At 36.7% G+C, this 24,783-nt stretch overlaps 1 protein-coding gene across 1 annotated transcript in view; it reads right to left on the bottom strand.

The window, feature by feature from the left end:
• Positions 1-24,783, bottom strand: part of CLSTN2 (calsyntenin 2) — a 548,572-nt gene that overhangs the window by 171,526 nt on the left and 352,263 nt on the right. The gene's annotated exons all lie outside the window — the stretch shown is intronic.

Raw genomic sequence — 24,783 nt, 5'->3', positions numbered from 1 at the left:
CATTAAGAAAAGTACCCTAATATAAAGTTGGAGATGATGTCACCAGTCATTATTAGTTGTGTGCCTGCATCTCTTGGCTTTTAAGCCTACTGTAATTTAGCAGGTCAAAGACTATGCATATAGAGTTAAGTTTTAAGTGTGGACAGCCAGCAGTCATTTATAGAAGTGGGCACTTGACATCGATGTATTCAGCACGTTTCTATCTCTATCTAGGACCTTATAATAATGTAAGGTGAGAACAAATGGATGATGAAGGGATACAAGAAGTAAGAAATGCTGAGAAGCAAATAAGGAAATCTAAGGAACCCTATTCCATTCTTTATAATGGACTCATATTCATTCTTGCTGAGACAAAGGAATGGAAAAATTGGAATTGTACAATGGAATGCTGTTCCAGATTGTAACTGGTATCATAAACAATACCAATGCGCGCTCTCTCTCTCTCTCTCTCTCTCTCTCTCTCTCTCTCTCTCTCTCTCTCTTTCTCTCTCTCTCCTGGACCAAGCAAAGTCCTTAGAGCAAGCAAGAAATTATTTTTCTGGCTCAAGATGACAGCAAATGTCAGTAAGAAGTTTGAGATCTGAATTCAATAAACAGAGAAGTGTTATCAACTTATGCTGCATTTTTGTAGAGTAAAAGTATAGGAAAATCTTTGGATCTTGTGTGCACTGACATTTTATCTCTGGAAAGAGACAGGACATAAGCCATATTTTAGTGTTGCCTGAATATTTCACCAGGTATGTACAGTCATATTTAGCAAAGAATCAGGAAGTTTCTACTCTTGTTAAAATATTGTAGGTGGATTCATTCCAGTCAAAGATTTTCATAGAAAACAACCAGGAAAATGTTAGTTTCAGCAGAAATCCATCTTACATACTTCAAGATTTGTACCAGTAAGAATGTTTTAATCACTCTTAGATGAGCATGTTAGGGACATGGAGACCTGTACAGAAATCTCAGTCGGAGTCAACGTGGTATTTCAGGGGACGCAACTGTTCAGATATGAGTCGGAGGGAGAGCAAAACCTGGAAGTACATGCTTCTCTGAGGTTCTCTGTGTTACAGTGATAAGTCTGTTTTGTTTGAAAATGCTAAAAATTATAAAGTCAGATTTGCTAATAGAGGCTTTAAAGTCCCCAGAGGCTGATAATTAGGCTATATCATCAACCAATACAGGAAGATCATCAGATCCAAAGGAACTAAAACCATCTGACCTCTAATCAGACATTTCTTGTTTCAGGAGACACAGAAGTGGTCATGTTGCTACATAATAATATTAATGCTATACGTTATCATGTGTGCTTTGGATGGAACTGCATATATTAATATGTAAATCATAGTTTTATGTTTTATTTTTCTACATATTCTTGTTCAAATTTATTTATGTGTTAATGTCGTGTCTCTATTATTGTTATATAAGCCCAGTAACATTAGTTTCTATTAGTTACTATCACTTTTTCCTAGTAGCTAAGCATTATTTCATATTAGATATTCATTTTTGCTCTTTTGGACTTATTTGTTTATTTTGAATATGATATTTTGCATTTAACATTGCTATGTATGCATGTAATTTAGACATCTAGTCATTGCAACAGCTTTTCAAGTGTTTTTGTATGTTTATTGAATGCAATGTTAATGTGGATGTGATACAAATGGTACTTTAATTACTGCAATATTGAGATAATCATCCCAGATGAATTGACTGTTAGTGTGTATGATGTATGAATGCAGATGTTCAAATGTATCTCAAATAATTTTTCTGGAATTGGAAAATTTTCAATTGCAAAAGAGGAATATCATGAATGTCCACACTAGCACGCTCCTGACAGGCTCTCCTATCTGCTCTCCAACTATTTATCTCAGGGCCTGAGAGTATACGTGGGACCTAAAGGAAATTGATACATTTCTAAAGATGACCCATTCCCTCTTTCATTGAGATTCTGAGCTCTCTCTTCATTTTTCTGCTCTCTAAAAACGATTATGTTCAGTGTGAGATAAGTCATATGAGAGGACAGAGTTGTAACTTATTCAAAAAACATTTATTAATCTCTTACTATGAGCCAGGTACTGAGCTAAGTGCTAGGGATATAAAGAAGAGCAAAAACAGTTTCTGCTGTCAAATACCTCACATTCTAATGGGGAAATGATTTGCCTATAAATAGGCATGTGTAGACTGGATACAAGAGTGGGTGGAAAATGGAGCAGCTAGGTGCTGTAATGCATAGAATGTCAGGCTTAGAGTCAGGAAGATTCATCTTTCTGAATTCAAATCTGACCTAAGACTGTTATTACCTGTGTGACCCTGAATAAGTTACCTAAACTCTGTTTGACTCAGTTTCCTCATTTGTAAAATGAGAAGGAAATGGCAAACCACTCCAGTATCTTTCCCAAGGAAAAACTCAAATGGAGTCAGGAAGAGTTGGGTATGATGGAAGGAAAAAAAAATGCAATTGAAAAATAGATGGAAAATAATCTCAGAGGAAAGGCATTAGTAGTTGGGAGAACAGGGAAAGACCACCTCAAAGAAAGTAGGAGTTGAGATGACTCATGAAGAAAATTTGGAGGCAGAGATGAGGAGAAAGTATTTTCTGGGGCTGGAGTACAGCCAGTGAAAAATGAGGGAACTGACAGATAAAGGAGTAAAACATAAGAAGCCTGGAAAAGCAGAGGGGTCAGATGTGAAAGGCTTTAAATTCTATAGGTTAGAGGTATCAAATATACAGGCAGACCAGACAGGCAGGTTAAAATATAATCAAGAAATATTTAACAAAACAAATAAAAATATAAGGTAGAGAAGACTTTACAATTTAAGTCAATATATTGTTTTCAAGAATCTTCATGTACAGATTAGTGTCCTCTGTTCTTTGGATGAGCTTGACAACACTACCTTAGGTGACAGGAAAACATTAGAATTTACTGAGTAGACGGATGACATGGGTCAATAAATCAACAAACATTTATTAAGCTCTACTATGTGCCAGGCACTGGAAATACAAAAGAGGCAAAAGACAGTGCTGCCCTAAAAGTGCTTATAATCTAATGGGTCATAGTAAGAAGCTGGTTCACAAATATACAGGACTAAAAAGAAAAAAAAAACAAATATACAGAACTGATTGTCCCCTGTAATCAAATGACCTTGATTTAAATCCCAGATCTACTACTTAATTATACTTTTGGGCATACTGCTTCACTACACTTGGCTTCAGTTTCCTTACCTATAAAATGAGGAGATTGGGACTAGATGGCCCCTAAGGTCATTTATAGTTGTCAATTTATGCTCCTATGACTCTTTGATCCTTTCTACTAGTAGTTCAAAGCTTTTCCTTCACCATGCTGTTGCAGCTCAAGGAACAGAGAAAGACCGTTCCAGTTTTTGTTATTTAGGAAATGAAATGTAAACATCTAGAGGAGTCATTGTGGTTGCTGTTCTTGCTATTTTTATTGGGGTGGGAGGAGAAAGAGAAAGAGAGAGAGAGAGAGAGAGAGAGAGAGAGAGAGAGAGAGAGAGAGAGAGAGAGAGAGAGAGAGAGAGAGAGAGAGAGAGAGAGAGAGAGAGAGAGAGAGAGAGAGAGAGAGAGAGAAGGAGGGAGGGAAGGAGAGAGAGATTGAGAAGGAAGGAGGAAAGGAGGGTGGAAGTGGGAAGGAGGGAGGGAAAGAGTGAGGTAGACTGTGGAGGGAAATGTTATGGTCTTGGGTCAGAGAAGGAACTGAGGTGAAGTCAAAATGGAATTAGACAGGCTATTCCTTTGAAATCTTATTGCCAATTTCAATAAATCTGTGATGGAGAGAACCATCTGCATCCAGAGAAAAGTACTATGGGCATTGAATGTGGATCACAAAATGGTGTTTTGTTGCTGTTTGCTTGCTTGTTTTATTCTTTCCCTTTTGATCTTATTTTTTCTTGAACAGCATGCTAATTATGGAAATATGTTTGGAAAAACTGCATATTTAATCTATATTGGATTGCTTGATATTTAGAGAAATGGAGATGAAGAAAAGGAAGGGAGAAATATTTGGAACACAAAGTTTTTCAAGGGTGAATGTTGAAAACTCTTTGCATGTATTTGGAAAAATAAAAAGATATTATTATCTAAAAAAGAAATCTTATTGACGGGTGAAGATAGGGCTTTCTGTATTCACTACATTCATGGCTTTTATGATTCTCATTCAGGACTTAGGGCTGAGCCTAAGACAAGAGCGCAGCACCCCTCTCTTCCAAAATTCTTTTATCCCACACAATATCCCACACAATTAGAATGTAGAAGAGGAAGGAAATAAAATTTATATAGTACTGTGCTAGGCACTGTCCCAGGTACTGTATAAGGTATATTAGACTGTGCTAGTACATTAGAAATGTCATATCATTTGATCTTCACGACAACCCAACAATATTGGTACTATCATGATGCTCATTTTACATTTGAGGAAACTGAGACAGACAAAAGTTCAGGGACTTGATCAGGGTCATATAATAATTGTCCAAAGCTGAATTTGAACTCTTGTCTTCCCAACTCCAAGCCCAGTGTTTTATTATAGCTGAGAGATGGTTAGATGAAATGCTTCTTGAAAGGAGAACATTTATTTGACTGTTGCTTTGCAATTTTAATATGTGGTCATGGAAAATTTGACTGCTTCTGTAATATCAGTATACAGGATCAATGTTGAGCTAGGGTAAGGACCTGAGTTATAGCTTCTAAAGCCTTAATAACTCTGAATTATGCCAGATCATATTCTCAGCTAAAACTCAGAATTTTGGTTAGCAAATGTACCTCTTTTCAGAGCTCTTTGAAGCCAGTGCTCAATGGGATTGGGCTAGCTGTGAATGCATACAGACAGAATCTTTTGCACAAGAATCTAAAAGGCTTGGATGAGACTGGCTGGCAAAGAGTGTCACCTGGTGTTCAAAATTATGTTACATTTCCTTGTTAATGTGGGCTGCTTCAGCTATTGGAAAAATTAAAATGCAATAGATTACACCTCTGTCACTTTGTCCTATTTTCTTAATACATTGTGATGATGATGTCACTTCTCTACTCAAAATCCTTCAGTGACTCTATGTGTGTGTAACAAAAAACCCCTAAGCCTGGGTCCATCCAAAGTCTGGGTCCAGTTTAATTTTGTATAATTCTTGTTTTAGGTAAACTGAAGTATTCTCCATCTCTTGTTCTGGTCCAGTTCTTTCCTATCTTTGTGCCTCTGATCACATTGTTCTCCATGCCCATTATGTAGTGTCTCTTCCAATCCCTTCGCATCTTTTCTGCCTGTTGAATTCCCCTTCTCTCTTCAAGATTCAACTTATTTACAACCTCTTTTCAAAACCTCCTTGAACCCAATGATTGAAAGTCAACTTTCCATCTTCAAATCTCTCATGTCAGTTACATAGTTCTCTCCTTTGTCCCTATCAACTTTCTCTTGTTGGGACTTCATAGGATTTAGAACAGACAGAAATCTTATCTAATTCAATCATTTTACAGAAAAGAGAGCTGAAAGTCAGACTGGACATATTAAGTGACTTTCCTGAGGTTATGAAAATGATAATTTGTATATGTGTCTTTCCCCCATTATTAAATATCAAGCTTCTTGGAGGAGGGACCTACATTATTTTAATCTTTATAAAATTCATAGGAACTTTACTTTTGTAAAAGATTTTAAATAAACATTTGTTGAATTGTTTTATTCTACCTAGACAAGTCAAAGGGTAACTCCTGGTGCAGGGTTCATGTGAGTTTATGATCAAAGATTCTCTGTAATGATAGCAGGCTTTAGATCAGGCTGGGCTTGGAACAATAGTTTAGGGTCATGGTCTTGCTCAGGGGTTAAGATCTTTCTGTGTTGTATTCTCGTTTGAAATGATATAACCTATGGACTCCTTTGAATAATGTTATTTTTTTTAAATCCACAAATTGAAGGAAATATCAAATTTTAGTTAGAAATTAGTGAAGAAAAGATTGCACCCCTCCCCATCCAAGTTCACAAATCTCCTGAAATCTTTCCATGGACTGACCTGGTCAAGTACTTTGGCTTAGCTTTATATAGCACTCTGAGTGATACAAGCTATTTTTTTTTTTTTTGCCATTTGCAACACCTTAAATTAAGGATTTGATGAATTATGAAGGTTAAGGGAAAGGAGGATGAGGTTTGTCCAAATCATCCTGAAAAGGTCAATACCATGTTAATAAAACAGTCTGTGGAGTATGAAGCAATGATGTGTTCATGAAACATAAGTAACAGGTCAAAGAAATGGGGCAGTAATTGCTTCCAGAAGACAAAGACAAAAATCAAGATTTAGGACCAAGCAGGGAAGTCATAAAGAAGGAGAAGAGGGTCAGAAGCAGCATTAGAGAATCAAGGACCCTTTGCCTCATTCAAATGTCTCAAATGTCTGCTACCTTTTAATGTACAAAGCATTGCACTATCCTCTGCCACTGGCTTTTAATTTTCCTTCATTTCCAATAAAACATACAGATCTAGTACCTCAAATACTCAGCATCCTATTAGATATTTGATAAAATTATACAATTTCATGAGTATAGATTTCAGCAAGGTTGAAAGGACTTTGAAGATCATCTAATCCAGTCCTTTAATTTTATAGATGAGAATCACTTATGATCATGAGATCATAAATTTAGACTTAAAAGATTATCTAATTCAAACCTTTCATTTAAAAAATGAGAAAACTGAGACATGGAAAAAAAATGAGGACAGGTTATTTGCCAAAATCCTAAAGCCAGTGGGCAGGCAGTACAGCGGACAGAGTGCCAGGCTTGGAGTCAGGAAAATTAATCTTCCAGAATTCAAATCTGGCCCAAGACACTTAATAGCTGTGTGATCCTAGGCAAGTCAGTTAACCCTATTTGCCTCCATTTCCTCATCTGTAAAATGAGCTGGATAAGGAAATGGCAAACCATTCCACTATCTCTGCCAAGAAAATTCCACATGGGATTAGGAAGAATAGGACACTACTGAAATGACTGAACAACAAATATGACCAGGGCTAGAATCCAGGTTACCTGACTTCTAATACTGTGTTCTCTGCTTAAGATACTGATCTCCAATATCTGTGTTGCTAAAAGGCTGTTGTTCTTAAGCTTACAGAAAGAGAAAGTGTCACTGTATTAATTATCTAGGGAGGGGAAAGTGTAATTTGAACTGTCCACAAAGGAGCACTCTACTCAAGCCATCAAACAAGCCTTGAAAATTACTTTATCTGGTATGAGCAACATATTTTTTTTCTAACACATTGGAATATGAACCCTGGCATCAGAAGGCCCTTAACCTAAACTGGACTCGGAGGTAGCTGTGGAATTGCATTCTTGGATTAACCTTTATATGGCCAAGTCTAAAACCAATTTAAGGATGAAATAGAATCACTCTGAGACCCAACCCTGCCAAATTGGTTCTTTATTCTGTGTTCTCTACATTTATAGATTCAAGAGAATTAGCATGCTGTGATAATTGATTATGTGTGAAATAAATTGAAGAATAAAAAAGACCAAATATTCCATGTGGGAATGTATAAAGTACCTTCTACCCACTTCAAGTCCTCCTCCCATATCTTTAGGGTGTGGATGAGGGACTTTTGATTACATTTAGCCACAACTCATAGAATGGCATGGGGTGATGAGCAGAAAAGGGGTGTTTATTCCCCATGTCAAACTTCAATGAAACTTAGCTTCTTAAATTCCCAGGGAACAGCTAGTCATAATTTCTTGTAACTTTGGATCTTTTTCTCTCCAGGTTCTGTGAGATCAGCATTAGACCACAGATAAGCACAAGGTAGTTGTCTTAGAGCTGGGAGCTGACCTAAATTGTTGGTAAGATGATGGATACAATGGATTTGGCGTATAAGCAAAGACCTTCCTGTGGTGGGGTGGGGAGAGAGCAAGGGGACAGCTACTAGCGGGGCTATCTCTGAGAAGGATAAAGGGACTTCCTCAGACTATACAGAACAAGCTTGTGGAACACTTTTGCTCAGTTACTGGTCAAAGACCACATTCAATAAAGCACTACCTGATTTGAATGCTGGGTCCCTGAGTGTTCTATTTGCAACAGACCAGAAAGAACCAATGCTTTCCTAGCACAGACTTTCAATTCCACTCTAGCATCTGTGATCTCTCTTGGTCGTGCTGCCTTTCCATCATCTCATTCTCCTCACTAATTCTACTAAAGTTCTCCTTCTGGCACTGTGGCTTCTATTTATCATGAACCACACTTATGGACCTTCCTGTCTCAAGTGTTTGAAATGGCAAGAGCAGAAAAGCAAATGCCTCAAATTACACACACTTTCCTCCTATTCCATCCAGTTCCTTCTAATTGAAAACCCTAGATGAAGGAGAAAGGCGGAGGTCATCAGCAATTGTTCTGTCAGTCTTTTTCTCCATTTATGACTCACTCTTTTGTGTTTAATTTTTATTTTTGAATTATTTCAGTTTTGTCCGATTCTTTGTGACACCATTTAGAATTTTCTTGACAAAAATATAAGGGTAGTTTGCCATTTCCTTCTCTAGCTCATTTTACAGATGAGAAAACTGAAGCAGTTTTAAGTGAGTTGTCCAGGGGCATACAGCTAATAAGTATCTAAGGCCAGATTTGAAATCTGAAAGATGGGGCTTCCTAACTCCAGGCCCCAGCACTCTATCCAACATATCATTTATCTGCTCTCCCATGGGTTTAATGCAAAGTAACAATTCAAAGAGATGAAAGGACAAGCAGAAGCAAATATGCCATACTGTTTTTATAGTCTCAGTAGCCTAAAGTATTACCCATTAACTCACCATTCTCTTTCATCCCTGACATTTGCCAAAGTCTGTGATTTCTACCTTCATAACATTTCTCATATATGCCTCCTTCTCTCCTCTAACACTACAATCATCCTGGTATAGCCCCTCATCATCTCACACCTAGGCTATTACAATAGTTTGCTTGCATCGTGTTTCCCTATTCCAAGCCATCCTCCATTACACTGCCAAACTGGACTTCCTTAAGCACAAATCTGATCCATGTCATCCCTCCCTTCTTATTCAATAAACATTAGTGTCTGCCCATAATGTCCAGAATAAAATATGAAATTTCTGATTAGACTTTTAAAACTCTTAAAATTTTTTTTTAAAAAATCTGACTCTTTCCAACTTTTTCAAGTCTTATTTCACATCATTCCCTTCCATGTACTCTATGATCCAATAACTCAGATCTCCTTGATCTTCATCTCTTGACTTTGTATTTTCAAAGTCTATCTACCATACCTAGAAATGAACTTCCTCCTTATCTCTACCACCAAGTTTCCTTCAAGTCTCAGCTAAAATGCCTGCTTATGCACAATTGTTTTCTTGTCTTCTCTGAGACCTGTAGTTATATTTGTTTGTATTGTTTGTACATTGTCTCCCCCATTAGACTGTGAGTATCTTGAGAACAGATATTGATTTTTGCCTTTCTTTATATCCCCAGCACATGTGGCTGGCACATAGTAGGTCCTTAATAAATACTTATTGATTGACTGGCCCTTACATCCCAAAGGAATGGCTTTTTAATGGTGAAATCTTCCATCATTATGGAAGATCAATGGGAATGAGAGAGCTTCAGATTGCACCATCAATGTTCCCACTATGATTAAAGCTAATGTAATGAAACCTATGTGTATCAACATTCAACAGAGAATAATAGTATGGCCCCCACATTCCCAGAGGCATGGTTTAACATTTTAAAACCTCCTGGGTTCTCATTTTTTATCAAGTGAATGGCTACAGCTCCCTAAGCTTATCACCTCTATGATTTGAAATCAATCCCTTCTCATATAGTAAAACCAGAGTCTGTTCTTTGGTTCGCTTGGTCAATAATTGATCAGACTTTTGCCAATGAGAGGACAAATTTCTGGGACTCCTGGGATATATGCTATTTTTCTACCTCGCTAGCAAGTTGCTGAGAACACACTACAGTGCCTTCTTCATTTAGCAATCCTGGAAGCAGAAAAAAAGACACATTTGGGTTCTGACCATTTCACCTCTTTATACTGAGCCTCACATTATTTTGCTGCAATTTAGTTTCTCTTGGTTTATAATATTTTGTTTCACAATATTCTTATTAGTACTATATTTTAAAATGACTTTGGATGCTTAAAGAGAATGTAACACAAAAATAAATAGCACAAATCCCATTTTTAACAAGCAATTTCTTTAGAATGAGAAATATACACAACAATTTCAATTCTATTCTGGTGTAATCTGGCAGGAGGATCCAACTATATCCTCTTCCTCTTCCACTATCTCTCTAGAACAGAGGTGGGTACAAAGTAGGCACTCAAAAAACGGTTTGCTGAATGACTTTCTAAAACCATTTTCTTCCTCCTCCAGAAATAATAGAATTTGTAGGATGGCAGATGTGTTTGCCATCATGGGATTGATTCAAAACCCAGTGAAAAAAGATGGAATAACACAGTGAAGGAACTCTTTCTTTTCTCAATTTCCATTTTAAATAGAACACTTCACTATGAAGATAACAAAGAACAAGGATTTGGCTATTGGGACTAGATTTGAAAATAAGAGCATGTTGTAATTGTAGCTGTATTTCCCAATTTTCAGTGTTTGACAGAATACCCCTGGGGTGGATTATAATTGGTTTTTCTTTGATAATGTTCAATGATGAGACAAAGAGGACATGGACACATGGTGAGAATATGGTTTGTGAGACAGGATGATATTTGAACAGTGGTGTTACACAATCATTTATGTCTGCCTGTCTGAAACTGGAGTATATACCAATCCTTTACATACCAGAAGGACTGGATTACTAGAGCATCAAAGATATGGGAAGCATGCTACATATACTAGTGGTGAATATAGAAGTAGTCAGAGCAAAGTTCTTCAAGTAAATGAAATGTCTTACTCTGATCCAATGAACCACTGATTATGAGTGGTTCATTGGATCAGAGTAAGACATTTCATTTTAATTTATATATAAATTATATTAAAATATATATACATATTTTATATATAATACATATGTAATTATATTAAAATATATGTACATATACACATGTAATTTATATATAAATTCACATTAATTTATGAACTCCTCCATTCCCTTCTCTTGGTCTAAACTTAGAAAGACAGGAAAAACTGAGCAAATAGAGTTGCAGAGAGTCTATGGAAGACATCATTATGAATAATAAATGTAGATATATAAAAACTAAAAAAATGAGAAACAATTTATGAGAATAAAAGAGAGAAAAGATCCATACCCAGTTTAACTCCTCATCAAAATTAGTTTCTTCTCATCTATAAATCAATCTGCAGACACTGTTTACTGGGATAAATGACAATGAATCACTCAAGGGCAAATTCACACATACTTTAATTTTCTTTTCTTTCAGAATTCCACATAAATGGTGACCATGCCTCATATAATTATTCACAGGCAAAGTTTTGTGTGGGACTGATTTCCATGGAATTTAATGAGACACCAAAGTGTCTCATTAATAAGTATTAAATGGGGCAGACTATAAGTTTTGAACATTTTAGACACAATTTTATATGTGGATAAGACTTAAATTTAGGTATGGCATCAGAAATCTAGGGATAAGAAGGCTATCTAGTTCTCATATACTAAAAATATGCCTTAAATACTGTAGACATTTGGTATCATAATAGCTCCATCAAGGATTAAATGGGAGGGAATTCAAGAGAAGCACTGCTAGGAATTTTTACAGCTGGGGTTAGCACAAGTAATCATGCCCTGGGAAAATAAATCCAAAGATACCCTCATTTGGAATTTGTATGTTTCCCTCATTCTCCTTCTCAGCATTTTGTTTCCACAGAAACCCCAGGATACCATGTTCTGTCCTGTAAACCAGTGGTTCTCAAAAAAATTTTGTTGTTGTTGCTCACAATACAGTATTCTTTACATTAGTAATCATGACAGACTGAAAGCTTTAAATTGGCAACAAAAAAAGGTTCTTAGGCATCTGGATCTCCGAGGACCTGGGGATTCCCTTGGGATTCCCCTGCCTCTCTTTTTCCTTCCCTTCTTTGTTTCTTTGCTTCCCCAGAACATGCAGCAGGGGAGGTGACTTTAAATCCTCTTAGGAAGATGCTATTTTGACCTCCCCTGCACAAAGTCAGGAAGAAGGGCAGCAAATTACAGCTGAAGGTGGGAATGGAGGAATGTATAAGTCTTGATTTTCATGGCACATCCAGCAAGTTTGCTAATGCTTGACCGGCATGCAATGACATACTATGTGGGAGCTACCATCAAAGGAAACATCCATTTGGGAAAGGGACTGAAGAGAGAGCTTGGAGCCAACATTTAACCCCCTCTAGCCTAGAAACCTTCAAAGTATCATGTTAGAAGTGGGAGGGATGTCAGGGATCATCCAGACAATTCTTGATTTTAAGAAACTCCCATAGAGAAATGACTTGCTTAAGATCATCAGAGAAAATAAAGAAGGGAAAGGGACCTGTATGTGCACGAATGTTTGTGGCAGCCCTTTTTGTAGTGGCTAAAAACTGGAAACTGAATGGATGTCCATCAGTTGGAGAATGGCTGAATAAATTGTGATATATGAATATTATGGAATATTACTGTTCTGTAAGAAATGACCAACAGGATAATTTCAGAAAGGCCTGGAGAGACTTACACGAACTGATGCTGAGTGAAATGAGCAGGACCAGGAGATCATTATATACTTCAACAACAATACTATATGATGACCAGTTCTGATGGACCAGGCCATCCTCAGCAACGAGATCAACCAAATCATTTCTAATGGAGCAGTAATGAACTGAACCAGCTAAAAACCATTACATTGAATTCCCAATCCCTATATTTATGCCCACCTGCATTTTTGATTTCCTTCACAAGCTAATTGTACAATATTTCAGAGTCTGATTCTTTTTGTACAGCAAAATAATGTTTTGGTCATGTATACTTATTGTGTATCTAATTTATATTTTAATATATTTAACATCTACTGGTCATCCTGCCATCTAGGGGAGGGGGTGGGGGGGTAAGAGGTGAAAAATTGGAACAAGAGGTTTGGCAATTGTTAATGCTGTAAAGTTACCCATGCATATATCCTGTAAATAAAAGGCTATTTAAAAAAAAAGATCATCAGAGAAAAGCTCATTTAATTATTACTAGAACAGAAGTGAGGTAGAGGCAAATGGAGCCTCATATTCATGCTTAAAAGGAACCTGAAAAACCCCATGGTCCAATCTTCTCATTTTAGAGAGGAAATAGAAACCCAGAGAGATCAGAACAGAAATACTAGGATGTTCTTCTCTCATCCCTAATTATTATAGTGCTTCCAGTCTTTGCCAGCCTTGGGTCTGCCAAAGGAACCTTGGGAGATGACCACAATCATTGATCCCCCAGAAGATGTTTTTCTCACTGCCACAATCAATAGCCAATTATTGATTCCACTTTCTTCTTCTTCCCCTTTATCTTCTCTTTCTTTGTAGGATTATCATTTCTGTTATCTGCTTTTTAAATCTCAGAGTCTGAGAAGGACCAAATCTACCCACTGCCTGTTTTTGTAAAGCCCAGAAAGCTACAAATGGTTTTGACATTTTTAAATGAAATAAAATTTTATTTTAAAATGTAAGTCATTTTTAGCTTGCTAGCTATACAAAACCAGGCAGGCAGTCCTCACCCAAGAGTCTGGTCTAGGAGGTTTCCTATGTCTTTGAAATTTTTCCATCCTGGGACAAAATTTCTATTACTCTACCTAAGTACTGTTCTTACTACAAAATAACTTTCCTTCCACACTTTGAAGTTTGTCCTATCAGAATTAATGAAAACGTGGAATTCTCATTCCTTTTCTTGCCTACCTTTGAAGATAATAAATGTAGAGTTGGCTAGGATTCTAGTGATAATAAAAGAGAAATTTGGGGAAGTAGGAGTTAGGTTTTAAGTGGGAAGAAAGGAGATTAAAATGTAAGTAAATAGAAAAGTAAGCTCCACAAGGGCAAGAACTATATCTTATTCAGCTTTTGCCTCTCGGATAATATTTAATATTTTGCTCTGCTCATAGAAGTCACTTAAAGAATACAGATTGAAAACATATTGATCACTGACCTAAGGAAAAAATAGAAAGATCCTTCTGATCTTGCCAAGGCATCAGACATACACAGCTTATAGTCTTTTTCTTAATAGTATTTTATTTTCCCAAATACATGTAAAGATAGTTTTAACATTAATTTTTGTAAGATTTTGTGTTCCAAATTTTTTTCCCTTTCCTTTCTTACCTCCCTCTCTCCTCAAGACAGCAAGCAATCTGATACAGGTTAACATATAAAATCTTTCTAAGCATGTTCCTATATTTGTCATGTTGTACATGAAAAATCAAACCAAAATAAAACATGAGAAAGAAAAAGCAAAGGTGGAAATACTATGCTTTAATCCACATTTAGTCTCCATAGTTCTCTCTTTGGATGTGGTTGGCAATTTCCATCCCAAGTCTATTGGAATTGTCTTGGATCATGGCATTGCTGAGAAGAGCTAAGTCTATCATAATTGATCATCCCATAATTCTTGCTCTTACTATATGCAATATTTTCCTAGTTCTACTCCTTCCATTCAGCATCAGTTTATTATAAATCTTTTCAGGCTTTTCTGAAACCATCCTGCATAAGTTACACTCTTAGAGCACTTTAAGGTATTAAAATTTCCTTCACAAAATCACTGCGATGCAGATGGTACAAACAGCATCCCCTTTTTATTTTTATTATTTTTTTTTCAATTTCTTTTATTATTATTATTATTATAGCTTTTTATTTACAAGATATATGCATGGGTAATTTTTCAGCATTGACAATTGTAAAACCTTCTGTTCCAATTTTTCCCCTCCTTCCCCTCATCCTCCCCCCTCACCCATGGCAGGTAGACCAATATATGTTAAATATGTTAAAGTATATGTTAAATACAATATATGTATATACATCATCCCCCTTTTAAAGGCAGCTAGATGGTAAAGTAGAGTTGATGAGTTCAATCCTAGCCTAAGTCACTTATGAACTCTGATATCCTGGATAAGTCACTTAAAAACACTCTTTTGTTTCTTCATCTATAAAATGGTGATGATAATAGTAGCTACCTCCCAGGATTGTTGTGAGTAAAATTGTAAAATGCTTTGCAAACTTTAAAATGCTACATAAATTTTAGTTATTATTATTAATAAAGAGGAAGGAACTGAGAGGATCAAGTAATTAAAGGATTTGATTGGAGACATCTAGCTACCTACCAAGTGTGAGAGGTAGAAATGGAACTCTGCTAGGCTAGCTGCCATATCAAAGATATGGGAGAGGATATTCCTGGGTTAAACTAGATGATCTGAAATCTGATATAACTCTGAGATTCTGTGATACTGGCTAAGTTTGTACCATGTGCCCTTTTTGCCCTTTGTTCTTCCCTTTATCTTTAACCATGAAAGATTTCCCCTTTCTTCCAAGAACCTTGCCTTGACCCTTCTAGCCCCCATTTGATTTTCTCATTTCTTTTACTTGCAAATTTAGCAACTGAGTATTTCATGCCCACTGACTCTATTTCCTTGCCACCCACTTCCTTGTTATAACCTACCACAAAACTTGTTTCCAATCTTAAAATTGACAGAAATCATGCTCTATAAGGTCACCAATGACAACCTAATTTCTAATTGATTGGGCCTCTCTCAGTTCTCAGTCTCCTTGACCTCTTAGCTGCATTGACCCTATTGATGGCATTACCATCCCCATCCCCATTCTTAGAGGCTTTTTCTATCATAGTTTCTGAGATGCCATATTATTACCTTCTAATTTACCCTCCCTCTATTTAATTTTCTCCCCAATCATATTTCCTCTGCTTAATTCAATGGATTAGCCGTGGGAATTCCTTCAGGTTCAGTCCTTGGTCCACTGATCTTTCTTTTATATACTATAATCTATTCTTAAGAAAACTAATTCACTTTCATGGATTTAACTTTTGCTAATCCTACATTTCTATCACATGTCTTCTAACATGAAGGCCAATAGGCCATGTCTATAATTACCTAATATACATTTTTATTTGAATGTAATGTCACCTACTAAACTGAATATGTTCAAAACTCTTTTCCTTAAAGAATAGCTTTCATTTTAAATTTCTTTATCTATGTCAATGACACTACCTTTTTCTCAAAATTTTGGGTCATCATTGAGCCCTCCTTCTTTGTCCCTTAGCCAATGTCACTAAGTCCTGTTGATTTTTTTTTCTTAGAGCCTTACCATTGTCAGACTAAACTTCCTTCCACAATCCCAGAATTTTATAAGTGGAAGGGACCTGAGAGTAAATTGTAATTCCTTCCATAAGAATCTAAGTTTCTTTACAGATGGAAATGTTTCTATTTTCTCTTTGAATCTCTGTGCTCAGCAGAATTCCCCAATCACATTGATGGCCAAAAAATTTTGTAGAAATATAATCAAAATTAGAGCTAGAAGAAAGGAAAAAGATCACAGTCCAGATGAGGATGTTACAGTGCAGAGACTGAAGTATTCAGCTCTATTTCACATAGCAAGATCTTGAGGTCAACTCTTGTAACTCCAAGTCTAGGATTCTTTCCATTTCAGCATCTTTCACTTTATTTTTGATTTATCTCTTTGCTTGCAAAAAATTTCTAATGGTGCCTTATTTCCTATCATTGCATAATTTTAAAGGTCCTCCATTATTTAGATGGACAGATCCAAATGATACTATCCTAACCTTGATTTCATTGCTCCCCAACATAGATCCCCAGCTCAAGTCAGGTCAACTTCCTTAATGTTTTCTGTATGTGCCATGAACATTTCCACAAATGGGCCTTTGTTCACATCATCACCATTCCTGAGAATGTCTAAGTTCTACCTGTCTGTTAAGGCCCATCAGAAATTCCACATCCTCCATGAAGTTTTCCTTGACCTTTCCAGCCCTTAGTGATTTCTTTCTTTCCTCCCATGCTCAAACTCCTATAGCTCTTACTATAGACCATAAAATCTGGAACCTCTTTTCCTCCTTTTACTTGGTATTTGCAATCACTTCACATGTATTATTATAATTTAGATTGTCAGCTTCTTATAGGCAGAATAGCAGAGGATGGGGCAGAGGACAGATTACCTGGTCTGGAATCAGGAAGAATTCATAGATTTCATAGAATTCATGGAATTCAAATTTGGTCTCATATACATACTAGTTGTTTGGCCCTCAGCAAATAATTTAACCACTTTCTACCTCAGTTTCCTCAACTGCAAACTGGGCATAATAATGGCAACTGTCTCAGGATTGGAGTGTCAAATGAAATTACATTTGAATAGCACATAGCAGTATGGTAGGTTCATGGTAAAGACAATATTAATGCTCATTTCTTTTTCCCTTTCTCTAGAATATCAGACTCAGAGTCAGGAACACCCTTATTTAATCATATTTCAGACACTGTTTAGCTATGTGACCTGGGCAATTTCATCTAATCTCTCTGAGTTTCACTTTTCTTATCTCTAAAATGAGAGCCTAATACCTTCCTAAGGTCTGTTTTAGATCTAAATCTATGATACTATGATCATATTTTGTCACCTCATTTTCTCATACAGGTTATATTTTGAAGATAACAGATGAAGAAACTTAGTGCTGGTGGTTAGCAAGAGAACAATACAGATGAGGAAACAATATAGAATGTAGGGAGCTTTGATCTAGAAGTGTCTCTACTGGGACTGTATCCTGAAGAGATCATAAAAGAGGGGATAGAACCCACATGTGCAAAAATATTTGTAGCATCCCTTATTGTAGTGACAAGGAACTGGAAATTGAGTGGATGCCCACAGTTTGGGAATGGCTGAGAAAGTTGTAGTATATAGATGTAATGGAATATTTTTGTCCTATAAAAAATGATGAGCAGGCTGATTTCAGGAAAGTCTGGAAAGACTTATGTGAACTGATAATAAGGGAAGTGAGTGGAACCAAGAGAATAATGTACATGGCAACAAGATTAAGTGATAATCAACTGGTATGAACTTGATTATTCTCAGTAATGTGGTGATTTAAGGCAATTCCAATAGACTTGGAATGAAAAATGCCATCTACATCAGAGATAGAACTAGGGAGACTGAATATTGAGTTGAGTATTTTCACCTTCTCTTTGGTTGGTTGTTTTCTCTCTCATGATTTTTTAACCATTTTGGTTTGATTTTCTTGTGTAATATAAGAAATATGGAAATATATTTTAAAAGAATTGTACATATTTAACCTATATCAGATGACTTGTTGTCTTGGGGAAGGAGATAAGGGAAGGAGGAAAAAATTTGGGAACACAACGTCTTACAAAAATAAATATTGAAAATTATCTTTACATGTTTCTGAAAAAATAAAAAACTATTATTAAAATTTTATATATATATATATATATATATATATATATATATATATATATATATATATATATATATATATGGAGCAAGAGGAAGGAAGGGAAAGAAGGGTCTCCCAGTGATATCTAAAATATATCAAGAACATCTGAGAGTCTAAGCTTCCAAGTCCTTGTCAAGATGGGATATATGAACAGAATTGTGTGGGAAAAGAACTAAAGAGGACATATATAAAAGATAATGAAAGACTTGGAGAAAATGTTTAGAAATAAATGGAGAAAAGACAGTCTATAACCCTCCCCCTAAAATCCATGTTTCCCCATTCATATTCTTAAACCAGAGGCTGAACTGTGAATCTGGAATGTAAATGACCAGTTTCACTAAGGAAGTCACAGCAGAGGAAGGAAGGGAGAGTGGGAGGATGTACACTGGCATAATTGCTGAGGAATTCACAATGGTGCTGAAACCTGTGAAGACTTTGTTGATTAAAATATATGCCTGGCTGAGAAATAAAGAATGGCACCACTAAACACAGCCCCATTTTCCAGGTGGATTCCCTATACCCGTCATACTTTGCAAGTGGATGGCCCCTCTAAGGAAACTCTGAACAAACAATAACAGCATAGCTGCCAAATAAATAGATCTATAAAGCCACATGTCCTAGTGACTTACCTGCCTGATCTCCCAAGAATAAAACTCAACAGGGATGCCAAGAACAAGATAGGGAAGAAAGCAAACTGCACTAACACCTGCTGAAGAAGGCAGAATTTTGCATTTAAGAAGCTAAAAACTACCCCAAGCTCACTTACTGCCCAACATTGGGCTCTGAAGTTGCTCACAGGTCTTTATAGGGATAGGGAGTGAGTCAGATAGTGCCAAGGATTAAGTAGGTAATTAATGGTGGGATTCTCAGACCTAGTTATGAGTTCATCAACTAAATTTAGGAGGAGACAAGAGGGAGCCTTCAGGGTGGAATGCACTGCCAGATTCTGTGAAACAGTGGGGCAAAAGGTAGCTCCATGCATTGAGATAGGAAATCAGTGGGGCTAAGCAGGAAAGTACAGGTAAAGGGAGATCCAAAAAGAGTGATCAGGAAGCCAGGAGGCATAGGGGAAAACACACTAACATTGGAATCTAAGGACCTATACTCAATCCTGCCTCGGATGCTTATTATTTGTGTGACAAGTCATTTGCCATCTTTGAGCCTCAGTTTTCACATTCATAAAATGATGGAGTTGGACTAGCTGGCTTTTGAGGTTCCTTTTAAGTTTAAATCTGTCATTCTATGAACATCTAGGAACAAAGAGAAGAGAGAGAGCACAGAGAGATATAAAGAGAGAGACAGAGAGAAAGAAAGATGAAAGACAGAGACAGAGATAGAGATAGAAAGACTAAGAGGGGGGGGAGAGAGAGAGAGAGAGAGAGAGAGAGAGAGAGAGAGAGAGAGAGAGAGAGAGAAAGGAGAGAGAGAAGAGAAAAGAGAGAGAGAGAGAGAGAGAGAGAGAGAGAGAGAGAGAGAGAGAGAGAGAGAAAGAAAGGGGGGAGGAGGATTCAAGGCATGGAGAGCAACCAGTTACAAGACAGCCAGGAGATAGTGTCAGCTGAACAAACGCAAGGAACCTAAATGATAGAGTGGAGTAAATGAATAAGACTAGAAAAGTAGGAAAGGGGCAGGTTGTGAAGTACTTTGAAAATCAAACAAATCTTTATTTGATTGGGGGGTAATAGGGAGCCATTGAAACTTATTAAATAGGGTAGTGACATGATTGAACTTGCACCAAGAAATTAGGTGATTTGCCCCATTAGTCTCTGTCAGAGGCAGATCCTGGGTTGTTACTCCTGCCTTCAAGGCTCACCATTATGCTATGATACTTCTCACTTATAAAAATAAGGAATTACTATTAATGAAAGCTGATGAGCCCAGAACAAACAACCTCAGCACCGAGGCCAGCCCAGCACAAAAAAAATGCACCTTCAGAGATAGGTGCACTCCTTTAATATGAGCAGGGTGACATGTCTTTGTGCTGTGAGTCAAGCCCCAGAGGCAGGTCTTTTATTTCCTTCTGGGAAGATATCAGCCAGAGACAGGGAGGTTTATTTTTCCCCTGAAGGGGAGGGATAGATAAGGCAAGGGCTGGATGATTGTGCTGTACAAGTGCAGAGTGTTCCCAGAGACTCTGGAAGCAGCTTCTGAGCGTGATGGATCACTTTAACGGCACTATAATTCCTTCCTGCCTAAAGGGAAATTACTTAGAACAGGAGCTAGTTCTAGCGAGCCATATTTTATTTGTTATTCTTGCCCATCATGTGGATTTAGCCCTGGGAAGAGGATCCATTTTGCTCAGGAATTACTCTGGACACATGCATGCAGATTTCTCAGGGCTGCATTTGGAGAATTTGGGGTTCAATAATGTCATATTCTGACATTTAAGTCCCTCCACCATCTGGGTCTACTTTATACATCTATACATCCAATTTATTTTTTTTTTAATTTAATAGCCTTTTATTTACAGGATATATGCATGGGTAACTTTACAGCATTAACAATTTCCAAACCTCTTGTTCCAATTTTTCACTTCTTACCGCCCACCCCTTCCCCCAGATGGCAGGATGACCAGTAGATGTTAAATATATTAAAATATAAATTAGATACACAATAAGTATACATGACCAAAACGTTATTTTGCTGTACAAAAAGAATCAGACTCTGAAATATTGTACAATTAGCTTGTGAAGGAAATCAAAAATGCAGGTGGGCATAAATATAGGGATTGGGAATTCAATGTAATGGTTTTTAGTCATCTCCCAGAGTTCTTTCTCTGGGCGTAGCTGGTTCAGTTCATTACTGCTCCATTGGAAATGATTTGGTTGATCTCATTGCTGAGGATGGCCAGGTCCATCAGAACTGGTCATCATATAGTATTGTTGTTGAAGTATATAATGATCTCCTGGTCCTGCTCATTTCACTCAGCATCAGTTCGTGTAAGTCTCTCTAGGCCTTTCTGAAATCATCCTGTTGGTCATTTCTTACAGAACAGTAATATTCCATAATATTCATAAACCACAATTTCACAATTTATTCAGCTACTACAAAAAGGGCTGCCACAAACATTTGTGCATATACAGGTCCCTTTCCCTTCTTGATAATCTCTTTGGGATATAATTCCAGTAGTAACACTGCTGGATCAAAGGGTATGCACAGTTTGATAACTTTTTGAGCATCCAATTTAAATCTCGAACCTCCAAACTTAAACCCCTAGCTTTGGACAGGCTCTTCATTGTCCTCCTGACATGTTTTGCTCATTGCTATTTCTGAGCATTTGCTGCTGTTCTCAGTCCCTGAAATGCCTTAGCTATTCAAATTTGACCTGTCTTTTGTGACCCTCTTCCAGTTACCTTCCCTAAGAATTTTTCCCTCTTCATTCTAGATCACAACCATCTCTCCTATTTCTGGGATCCCTGCCCTTATGATCTATAGCAGGGGTCTCAAATTTTTTAAATAGGGGGCCAGTTCACTGTCCCTCAGACTGTTGGAGGGCCAGACTATAGTAAAAACAAAAACTTTGTTTTGTGGGCCTTTAAATAAAGAAACCTCATAGCCCTGGGTGAGGGGGATAATGGTCCTCAGATGCTGCATCTCGTCCACGGGCCATAGTTTGAGGACCCCTGATATATAGCATTCACTTTGGCATTTATTTAGTCACATACTTTCATGTATTGTTATATTGTTCCCTAATTGTCTCTTGTGTGTTTGCTTCATCTTCCTAATGAAAGCAAGGTTCATAACTTACACTTATCTTCTTATCCTCATCCCAGTGTATCTCCCATAGTTACTAGAATTAATCAGTAGTCAGTCCTTGAAGGTAGGGTTCTTTTTTTTTTGTTTGTTTGTATTTGTAACCCTACTTTAAAACACAGAGTCTGATATAAAGTAAGTGCTGAATCAATGCTACTTGACTTGACACTGGCTCATACAGTAGGAAGTCAATAAATGTTTATTGAATTGGATTGAAAAAAATGAAATCATTCTAATGGTCAAGTCCCTATAGCATGTAAATTTTTTAGGGTTAGTTCTGGCACCAATTGTGTGACTTTCAGGGAGTTCATCTCACTCTTCTGGATTACAGTTTTCTGCTCTCCAAAATGAAGCTCTTGGATTACATGATTTTTAAAGTCCTTTCTAGCTCTAATGTTTCAATTTTAATGTTTTGTGATCCCTAGAAAATACCAATGACTAACAGACAGTTCTTGTCTATAGATCAAAGATAAAAAGAGCTGAAAAAATAAACATACCATACAGATAGTGGGGCAAAAAAAGGTAGGACCTACAAAGTGAGAGCCCTACTCATTGTAACTCAACTTCTATATTTGGAAAGATATTCTTCAAACAGATACTTCATGGTGTGCTTTGCCAATCCCACATTAAAATTATCAACTATGGTCATACTTAAGGAAAAAATCTGACAGCAACATAATCAAACAAAATCTAACTCTGAAATCACATTTGGTAATTGTAATGTATAGAGTTTTTTGTTTGTTTGTTTTATGTCTGTCAAAGTTGTTTGCTTTTGCAATGTTGTTATTTCATAAATTGTTCTCTTGGTTCTGTTCATTTTGTTGTGCATCAATTTATACAAATCTTCCCAAGTGTCTCTGAAACCACCCCTTTCATTTCTAAAAGCATAGTGTCCCATTACATTCATATATCATAATTTATTCAACCATTCCCCACTTGGAGCCCCTTTAAATAAGAATTTCCATATATACTTTTTAATGCATGAGTCCTTTTCTTTTTTCTTTAATCTCTTTGTAATACAGACAGTTCTCACTTTATGCAAATTTGACTTTATATAAAGAATTCTCAAAGAAATCCACATTCCAAAAAAAAAAAAAAGTATATTAACTTTATCAGACAGTTCTGTTCTTTTTCTCTTTATTCCTGCCCCTTGGCTTGGGTCTCTGTTCCCTCTCTCTCTCCCCCCTCAAACCTCCTCCATATACACCAAAAACCCTGGAAGTGAAAGCAGAAGAATGGACCACTTGAAAAAATTGCCAACATTGTGCTGCTCCCAGATGTAGGAGCTTGGTTTGAGATGTCCAGCACTGAGAAAGGAGATCTTTATCTCACTCTGCTCAAATGTCTTGCCTGAAATGTCTGTCTTTTAACCATAAGGAACAGTGTATCTCTCAAACCTCATCCTTCTTATTCATCTTCTCCTGTCTGTGTCCATGTCCAATTCCCAGGTATTCCTCCCCTTTCCTCTTAGTTAGATCAGACCTCCACAAGGCTGCCATGGATCCCTCTCTGTTTCACATCCCTGATCTTGTTTTTATGTTTGAGCCCTAACATGTCCTTTAACTAAATGTTGGTCTCCTTCTTCCACAGGAACAGTTCCCTTCCTGCCTCTTTTCTTCCTTGCTTCTCCATAGTAAAATTCACATTATATACCATAAACAATTTACATAGAGGTCAACAAAATGTACAACCTTATGTAAGGGACCACTAAGATAAAGTGTGAATTATAAACTTAAGATGATCTTTCTGAACCAAGGGAATACATAACTTATTGAGCAACCCATTGAGAATACTATGAGAAGACTTGCCACTCTGGCAGCTAGAAACAAAAAAAAAATTAGTCTATAGCAAGAATAATTAACTATAGTAGAAAGCTACCACCTATTGTCTAGGGCTAGGGTAAAATAATTTCCTGCCTCATTCTTCATTCCTCCCCATTCTGCTTAAGTGAAGGGGATCTTTTTGTGTTTTCCTTGGGCACAAAATTTCTAGTTACAATTCTAATGACAAACACCATGTCTTCTCACTAGAAAAGGTAGAGAGGCAGGCAAATTTCCTCTTTCTGTATTAGCCTATCTGCTGACATAGTTTGGAGTCTACATTACAATTTTTCCCCACTTCTCAGCAGTTTAAATGTAAATAAGTATAAATTTCACTCCTTCTTGGATCCCCATTCTCTCTATTGGTTTCCATTCCTGAAGGCACATCTTTAAAAACATTCCAAGCAACAATTTCCATTTATTAAGCTCTGCTGATTCACAGCACCCACAGGTGGAAGGTGAAGAATAAATAAAAATTTCTAATAATAATGAAAATAGAACCTAATATTATTTATGTAGTACTTACTTTGTTCCAGGAATTGTACTAAATGTTTACAAGTATTATTTCATTTGATCCTCACAATATATATATATATATATATATATATATATATATGCTATTATTATCCCCATTTTACAGATAAAAAGACTGAGAAAGACAGGTTTAAGTGATTTGTCCCAGGTCACACAGCTAGTAAATATCTGAAGCTATATTTGAACTTGCAGGTTCCTGACTCCAAGCCCAGTGTTCTATTCACTGCATCACCTAGGTGCCCCAGATAAAACCTGGGATTTTCTGTACATTGGATCAAATTTCCTTTAATGGAAGAAAA

Source organism: Sarcophilus harrisii, chromosome 3, assembly GCF_902635505.1.
Source record: "Sarcophilus harrisii chromosome 3, mSarHar1.11, whole genome shotgun sequence".
NCBI lineage: Eukaryota > Metazoa > Chordata > Mammalia > Dasyuromorphia > Dasyuridae > Sarcophilus > Sarcophilus harrisii.
Note: the sequence above shows the minus strand (reverse complement) of the source record. Positions and strands in the feature narration are given on the sequence as shown.